General features: G+C 35.8%; 1 pseudogene; it reads left to right on the top strand.

The window, feature by feature from the left end:
• Positions 1 to 1733: 1733 nt before the first annotated feature.
• LOC129073636 (40S ribosomal protein S8-like) lies at positions 1734 to 6888 on the top strand (annotated as a pseudogene).
• Positions 6889 to 9700: the final 2812 nt, after the last annotated feature.

Here is a 9700-nt window from a genome sequence, read left to right as displayed (position 1 = left end):
AAGGGTTCCTGGGGGAAATCGGGCTTAAAGAGTGCATTATATGTACTGAAGCTTGCTCTGCTTTGCACTGTCCTGATAAGGAAAAACCAAGTTTTTAGTCTCAAAGCAGGGGAAAAGATTCCTGAGCCCCTGAATGTTGGCTTAATGACCATCTGATGTCAGTATGTCTGACAGACCCTAACCCAAAGCTGATCTATCTGTTCCTTTTATTCTTATCTATAGATCTCTGACGTGGATTGATAAGCTTTGCACATATGCTGTATACCCCTGCACATATCATTCTCAATAAAAGCCATTTTGGAGAAGGGCTCGGGGCACTCTCCACTAGAGGGAATCGCCACCCCTTTCTCCTGGCAGACCAAGAGTGTCTGGAACAGCTTATTTCTTCATCTGTGATGGCTGGGTGGACTCTGCAGGATGAGGGACCTCCCTCAATAGAGGAAAAAAGAAAATAATTTTAGAGGAAGAAATCAGAAAAAGTTTCAAAGCAACATCAGAGTTGGGTCTTAAAAGACAGGTATATGTTTTTGTAAGGCAAACAATGTCGTGGGGAGGGAATGGAGGACACCATGGCATTGGTGGAGAGCAAAGTTTCCCAGAAAAGGAAACATATGAGCAAAAGCCAAAATGCATAAAAGCATAGTGCAAAGCTTCCTCCAAGTTTTGTCATAAGTAGGGTATAGCTGTGCTTATATGAATCCTCCTCAACTCTTAAGGCAGCTGGGTGAAGACTGGAACAGCTAGAGGCCCCGGGCCAACTGCCATGTCATAAGTAGTTGTGTGACTTACTAATGCATTCCTATGTGTACCAAGATACCACAGAGCCTGTTCAAACAATCAAGATGAAGGCACAGTTTAGGGCAGGCACTGTGAAGATAAGGTGAAGAGACAGGGGGTTTTGGGTGCCATACTCAGCAGACTGAATCTTACTCATCACACAATATTGTGTTTCAGGTGGAAAAAAAGACATGATTTGCCTTGGGTTGTAAAATTATCATCACATAATATGTATATTGATTTAGATTGAAAACAGATGGAGTCGGGCAAATAGGTTAGGATGTTATCAAATGCGAACAGACAGAAAGTATTAAGAGCCCAAACTACTATGGAACAGAAAAGGAAGGGAGAGAGTTACAGTATAATTAATTCACTAGTATCTTGTTGTCTGCAATACTTAAGATACATATTGACACTTTAGAAAAAAGAAAAAATGAAGACTGCCCTTTATATTAAAATCTGTTATGCAGAGCTATAAATAAATTATAATAAGTGGTAAAATAATTAATTAAAAAGAAGCATAAAGTATTATGGATATTTAAGTGATTGCAAGTTAACTTTTATATGAAAGAATCAGGAGTTGTTTCATGGAAAAAGTATTGGTTTAGCCATGGGTCTTCAATGATGAAGTGTTGGCAAAAGAGGTTTGGATAAGGGCATTCTAGGTATAGGAAACAAAAGGTTTCTTAAAAAACACAAGCTTGTACAGAGTTAATAATGCAATATATTTGGAAAAGAAGGAAAATGAGCTTATAGTCATTAGGCAAATGCAAATCAAAATCACAATGAGATACTACTTCACTCATAGAGATGGCTATGATTTTTTAAAATTACAAGTTTGACAAGAATATAGAAAAAATTCAGAACCCTCATACACTGCTGGCAGTGTGAAAGAGTGTGGCTCCTTCAGAAAGCAGTGTGGCAGCTCCTCACACAGTTAAACACAGAGCTACCGTATGATCCAGCAACTCCGCCAGGTACATGATCGAGAGACTTAAAACATGTTCACACAAAAACTTGTACAATGCTCATAGCAGCAAAAAGCCAAAAAGTAGAAAGCACCCAAATATCCATCAACTGACAGATAACTAAATAAAGTACAGAATACCTATTCCATAGAATGAGGTATTATAAAACTACAAAAAGGAATGATGTATGACGCATGTTGTATACTGTATATAATATATAACATGGATGAACCCTGAGAACATTATGCTAAATGAAAGAAGTCAGATACAGAAGGCCATATATTTTGTGAAATGTCCATAATAGGCAAGTCCATAGAGACAAGGAGTAGATTAGTGGTTGTTGGGGGCTGATGGGAGGGGGAAATAGAGAGTTAATGCTAATAAATATAGGATTTCTTTCTGGGGTAATAAAAATATTCTGGAATTTTACAATGGTTATGGTTGCACAGCCTCATGAATATACTAAAAACCATTAACTGTACACTTCAAAAGGGTGAATTTTATGGTATGTGTATTATGTATCAATTTTAAAAAATAAGGAAGGTGGGGAGCGAGTGAAAGAGGGAGGGAAAACACCATTGGATGATGCCCATGGTGTGGGCCTCAGGTCAGACAAAACTCAACTATAATTAGGTCAGTTTTAACTGTTGCCAACCTGAAAAATAAACCAGCATTTTTTCAACGTGTTTTGAGGTTAAAGACCATAATTAACTTTCACAAGGTCACAAAGCTAAGCTACATAGTTGTGAAGTTAGGATGCATTCTAATTACAAAGATAGTTATTGTCCACATAAATGGAAGGAGATAGAGAAGAATACTAAAAATAGGGAAGGTATGTTTGTTCATATGAAAAATGAGGATGAGAAACACCCTTGGGCTATAGGGTGTATCTAAAAATAAGTGATCAACAAAATAAGTTTAATCTAAGGTAGTCATAGGTAATGAGTATCTCTTTTGTGACCATGTATTCCTAAAAGTGAATAGGTAACAAAATATTGAGTACAGTACTCAGAAACTGAAATAATGTTCTATACATGGAAAAAAAGGGGGAGGGTTCCCAACCCTATGGTATAACCCACCCAGTTGAAAAAATTCTGTATACTATGATGCAGTAGCTAGCTATCTCAATCCAGATATTGCTTTGAGGCTGTCTGGGTTCATGTCTCATAGGACTAGTAGACCAATTCTAATTTTACCCCTATACTTGACAGATGCATTAAAAACACATTTTTGATTACAAAGGAATAAAAGGATAAAGTCATATAAATGAATAAAAACAAAAGTCATCAACAAACACACACATATAGCTATCCAAAGGGACTCCACCCTGATGGGAAAATAAATCATTTTTATTATTATATATGATGGAAAACACATAATACAATGATTATCTATATGCAATAGTGTTACTTTAACATTTAAGAAAAACAACTGTATTTCTTAAATAAAAACAATAATCAATTTTTTCTATTTAGGAGAACTAGTAAAACTTGTGTGACCCAGAAAGAAAAAAAAAACTTTGGAGTAAAAACGATAGAGAACATCATAAAGAACAAAACTTATATTCAGAATAAATGAATGTGTAAGGATGAATAGACCCATTTTTGGAGAAAATGGTACAATGTTAACAAATCACAGGAGACCTATTCAACTCCTATTTTTCTTCCATTTTCACTAATGAAATGAATGATACCATTGAAACCTCTGTGAAACACAATCAAAAGAAAGAACAGTTTGGAATTGTTAAATAAAGAGGGATATGTACATAATGAAACAAGAGCGTATCTAAATGACGCAAGTCCCCCCAGGTTAACATTATATGTCACAGCATAAGATATAGAATTCATAAAGTTTTTTCTGATTCTTTTTTCACCAAGATTAGTTTTGCCTTTAATAGAACTTCATATTAATGGAAACATACCATATGTCCTCTTTATGTAAAGCTTCCCCTCAGCTTAATGTTTTTGAGATTCAGCCATATTTTTCTCTATCTGTAGTTCACTCTTTTTCATTGCCGAGCCATTTGACATTATATTAATATATCACCCACTGATGAACCAATACTTTAGCTATTTACAGATTTGGGTTGTCATATAGTTTTTAAATATCTGAAATGATGGAATATAAGCAAATTTCTTAAGTGGATGTAATGGTTCTAGAAACTATGAGGTTTGACTTTAACTTGGAAAAAAGCTCAAAAATGACTCATTAGACTGTTAAGGTAAACAAGAAAAAAAAGATAATGAATAGAAACAACATGAAATATTCTTCCTAAAATAAATGTATGATGTTAACTTTTACTGGACTATAAGTCAACATAATAATAATATCCTCTTTTAGAATTTACAAAACATTTGACAGCCATAACACCAATTACAAAGGGATAATATCTTGTACGGCAGGCAGCAGCACGGAGGCAGTTATTCCTATATAACAGGGTAGTTCCTAGAACTGAAATATATAGTGCATACTAGACAAGGTGGCATAGACTCATTTCTCTTTGTTTGTCCCCACTGAGCACAAACATACACACTGTAAATAATGCAAGAGCCAACTAAAAGAGAACCCTGGGATATAGAAATAAGATAGATTGACTATGGAAAGCGGGAGTGGAGAAATACAGCAGAAGGGTTTCTCGTGACATCTAACTCAACAGGAGAAGACAGTGCGGGCCTGGCATTTTCTGACATCCAACCTGTTAATAGAAGGCAACCCACATAGGCCCATTTTCCCCACATCAAAAAGATGTCCCAACACCACCACTCTGTAAGCCCAGCAATAATGGCAGAGAAGATTGGTCATAAACCTCACTAACAACAAAAGGTCGAAGAAAGCCCTCTCCCCTACTGGACCTGGGACTACCCTGGCCAGACAGCACTAGGAAGAGGAATCCCACCACATCAAATGGCCAGCTCAGGAAGCTTCTTTGTCCTCAGATGCTAGAGGATCCCTTCCTCTAAGTGGCACCAACAGGGGCAACAACAACAACCTGGCCTAGGAAGTGCTTGTCTTCTTCAAGGCTATAAACTCCTTTCTCCCAGCTAGAGGCACCAGGCAGTCTGCACTGGGGACATTCCTTGCAGCTTCAGGCAGCACCACTGGGGACCCATGGAAGCCTGGGCAGCACCAGACACAAATGGATAAAAATAGCACCACCAAAGCTCTTAAAATGAAATTTCCACCAGAAGTTTGTCACAACCCAAAATAGCAGGCCAGGGCCTGCAGGTTAAACCTAAGCAAAGTGATTGCTTGCTAAAATAAAGATTTAAATAGGGTCTAGAGTCTCCTAACATGATAACCAGCATGTCCAGAATACAGTAAAAATAAAAATAAAAAATTTCTCATTAACAGCTTGAATGATTTTTTTAATCAACTAATACAAACAATAAGGCGAATTAGATGTTGGAATAATCTGACAATGGTTTTAAAGCAGTCATCATGAAAATACTTCAACAAACTATAGTTCTTTAGAAAGAGAGAGGAATAAGTAGAAACTGAATATAAAGAACATAAAAATGCCCCCAAAATAGTGATTGAAAAAAATACTTCAACAAGAAATTACAAGTTCTCTTGAAAAAAATGATAAATTAGAAATTAAATGGCACACTTCTACATAATCCATAAGACAAAGAGTATGTCTCAAAGGAAACTTAAAAATATAAAGTATTAAATGTAAATGAGAATAACAACATATTAAAATACATAGGATACAACTAAAGTATTGCTAAGAGGAAAATTTATAGTACTAAATGTTTACATTAGAAAAGACAAAGGTCTCAAAGTAAGAACATAAGTTGTTTCCTCAAAGAACTGGAAAAAGAAGACCAGAATAAGCCCCCAAAGAGCAAAAAGAAGATGAAGAGCAGATATCAATAAAATTGAGAACAGAAAAACAATAGGGAAAATCAATGAGGAAAAAAAAGCTACTAGCTCAAAAAAATGTTTTAAGATTTTATTTATTTTCAGAGAGAGGGGAAGGGAGGGAGAAAGAGAAGTAGAGAAACATCGATGTAAAAAAGAAACATCAGTCAGCCACCTCTCATGTGGCTTCCCGACCAGGGACCAAACACAAAACTCAAGCACGTGCCCTGCCTGGGAACGGAACTGGCTACCGTTTGCTCTGCAGAACGATGTCCAACCAACTGAGCCACACCGGTCAGGACAGTTAAAAAAAGATTTTAATAAAATTTGTAAACCTCGACTGACAAAGATAAAAAGACGAATACAAAAATCAAAAAATCCAAAATAAAGAATGAAACAGAGGATATCACAACAGATCCTGAAGCCCTTTAAAAAATGAAAAACAAATATTGCAGACAATTTTACACTCATATATTCAACAATTAAGATAAAATGTACCACTGCCATTTAAAAATACAGAGGAATACTGCAAACAACTTTATGTTCATATATTCAATGATTAAGGTAAAATGTACCAATTCTTTAAATACCACAAGCTATCAAATCAATACGAAGATGAAGTAGATAATCAGATGGCCATATAACCAAGCATGAAATTGAGCTCTCTTTCCAGCCAGCTCTGAGACATGGCATCTCTCGGAACAACTGGCACAAGCACGGCAAGACAGCGCACAAGAGAAAACCCCACCCCACTGCCAACACTAAGATTGGCTCCTGCCACATAAATACAGTCCACTTTCAGGGAGGCAAGAAGATGTACTGTGCCTTTAAGCTGGACATGTGGAACTTCTCCTGGGGCTTGGAGGGTTGTACATGCAAAACAAGGATCATCGATGTTGTCTAAAATGCATCCAACCACAAACTGGCCTACACCAAGACTCTAGTAAAGAACAGCATTGTGCTCATTGACAATACACCATACCAGCAGTGGTATGAGTGCCACTAGGCACTGCCTCTGAGCAGAAAGAAGGGGGCCAAGATGACTCCTGAGGAGGAAGAGATTTTAACAACCAAATAATCAGAGAAGATTCGAAAGAAATATGATGAAAGGAAAAAGAATGCCAATATCATCCATTTTCCAGAGGAGCAGTCCCAACAGGGTGAGCTTCTTGCATGCATCCCTCCAAGACCAGGCCAATGAGATCAAGCAAATGGCCATGTGCTAGAGGGCAAGGAGCTGGGGTTCTAGCTGAGGAAAATCAAAGCCCAGAAAGACAAATAAGTCCTCTTTCCTCTGATCTTAGCTCACATAATAAAGGTGTTTATTGTTCTTTAAAAAATTGAAATCTTAACTTTAAAGCTTCCAAAAAAGAAATCTCCAAGCCACTAGAGAATCCTACCAAATGTTTAAAGAATCACACAACATCTTCCAGAAAATAAAAGAGGTAACACTTCTAAGTTCATTTTATAAGGCTAGTATTACCTGAATATCAAAATCAGCCAAAGACATGACAAAACCAAAAACTGAAGACCAATGTATCTCAAGAATTTAGACGCAAAAATCTTCAAAAATATTAGGAAATCATATTGAGCAATGTATAAAATAAACACCATACATATTATGTATGGGCTGTTTCAACATTTAAAAATTAATAAATGTAATGCACCATACTAATAGCTACAGAAAAAGAAGAGTTTAAAAAAAAACACCTCTTAGCAAGCTAGGATGGGGGAAACTACCTTAGTTTAATAAAGAGCATCTAAAGAACCCTGCAACCAACAACATATTGCATGGTAAAACAATGAATGCTTTCTTCTGAAGATTAAGAACAAGTCAGGAATACCCATTCTCATTACTTTTATTCACCATAGTTCTAACCATTGCAAAGAGGCAAGAAAAAAGAAGAAACTCACGCAGTTTGGAAAGTAAACTTTCCCTATTTGCAGACGACATGACTGTTTGTATTGGAAATCCCAAGAAGTCAACAGAAAAACTCATAGAACTAATAAGTGAGTTCAGTAAGGTTGGAAGCTGCAAGATCAATATACAAAAATTAACAGCATTTCTATATACTACTGGAACTAAAAACATGGTACCTTTTACAATAATTCCAAAGAAACTGAAGTACTCGGGTATAACCTTATGAAAATATGCACATAACTGTATGCTGGAAATTATAAAATGCTGACAAAAGAAATTAAAGATCTAAATAAATGGAGAGACATACCATGTTCATGGATTAGAAGATTCAATATCTCTAAGATCTCAATCTTCCCTTTGTTGATTTATATAGATTTAAAACAATTCCTATCAAAATAACAGTCATGTGTTTTATACAGACAAACATATTCTAAAGTTTTATAGAAAGGTCCAGGTCCTAGAACAGCTAAAACAATTTTGACATAGAAAAAAATGTGGCAAGAATCACTCTACCAACAATATATGTCTACATAATCATGAGAATTGATGAAGCAACAGACAACAGACCAATGGAACAGAATAGGGAACCCAGAAACTTACCCACACAAATACATTCAACTGATATTTGCAAATGGTGCAAAATCAACTCAGTGAGAAAGATTTGTCTTCAACAAAGGGTTCTGGAGCAATTGGACATTCATGGGGGGGTGAGGGGGAAGAACCTCAATCTAAACCAGACAACTTATCCAAAATTAACTAAAATATATCATAAACTTAAACATAAAATAAGAAACTATAAAATTTTTAGAATAAAAAAACAGAAGAAAATCATCTGAACCTATAGCTAGGCAAAGTGTTCTTAGGCTTGACACCAACCTATGTAAGGAATAATTGATAAATTAAACCTCAAAACCCTTACTCTGAAAAAGACCCTTTTAGGAAAATAAAAGGACAACCTATAGGTCAAGAGAAAACTTTCTAAACAAAGTACTAGAATACAACAAAAGACTAGAATGTATAAAGAATTCTCAAAACAACAACAAAAAATTCCAATTAGAAAATGAGTCAAAAAACCGCAGTTTTTGATTCACATTTACACAGTGGAATGCTATGCCCCAGAAAGAAAGAACTCCTAACCTTTGCAACAGCATGGATGGAGCCGGAAAGTATTGTACTAAATGAAATAAGCCAGACAGTGAAAAACAAGTACCATATGAACTCACTTATAAGTAGAACTTAATCAATAAAATAAACAAGTGAGCAAAATAGAACCAGAGACATGGAAACAAAGAACAAACTGACAGTGACCAGAAAGGAGGAGGAAAGGGTATAACAGGGGAAAGAAGGGGAAGGGTCAAGTCAAGGAACATGTATAAAGGACCCACGGACAAAGACAATGGGGACGGGGAAGGATTGAATGTGGGAGGAAGGCGGGCGGGTAAAGCAGGGGAAAATAATGTGGGGAAATGGGGACAACCGTAATTAAACAATAATGAAAAAAGGAAAATGGGCAAAGATATGAACAGACATTTCACTAAAAAGGATATACAGATGGCAATTACCATGTGAAAAGATGTTCAAATCATTAGCCACTAAGAAATGCAAATTAAACTATAGTAAGATATCTTACTACACACCTATCAAATGATTAAAGCTTTTAAGAATAATCGCAACACCAAAGGATATGGAGAGACTAGATCACACATATATTACTGGTGTGAAACTCTGAAAAACAATTTGGCAGTTTCATCAAAAACTAAATATGCAACTATCACGTGTCCCAGCAATTGCATTCTTGGGAATTTACCTCAGAGAAATAAGAATATATGTTCACACACACACAAAAAAAATTGTACACAATTGTTCATGTTCATGTTAGCTCAAAACAGCCAAGATGTCCCTCAACAGATTAATAGTCACACAAATTATAATATATCCATACCATACAATATTTATCCACAATAAAAAGAATAGGACATACAATTTGAGAGTTTATCCAGATAATTTTATTTAGTGAAAAAGCCAGTCCCTAAAAGTTTACGTACTATATGATTCCACTTATATAACATTCATGAATTGGTAAAAATTATAGAAATGAACAACAGATTAGTGATCAGCAGGAGTTCAGGTTGGGGTCAGAAAGGGAAGGCAGGAAAAAAAGGGGATATTTCTA

Source organism: Pteronotus mesoamericanus, unplaced genomic scaffold (genome assembly GCF_021234165.1).
Source record: "Pteronotus mesoamericanus isolate MK-2021 breed Mesoamerican mustached bat unplaced genomic scaffold, CSHL_Meso_final contig_42, whole genome shotgun sequence".
NCBI classification, from domain to species: domain Eukaryota; kingdom Metazoa; phylum Chordata; class Mammalia; order Chiroptera; family Mormoopidae; genus Pteronotus; species Pteronotus mesoamericanus.
Note: the sequence above shows the minus strand (reverse complement) of the source record. Positions and strands in the feature narration are given on the sequence as shown.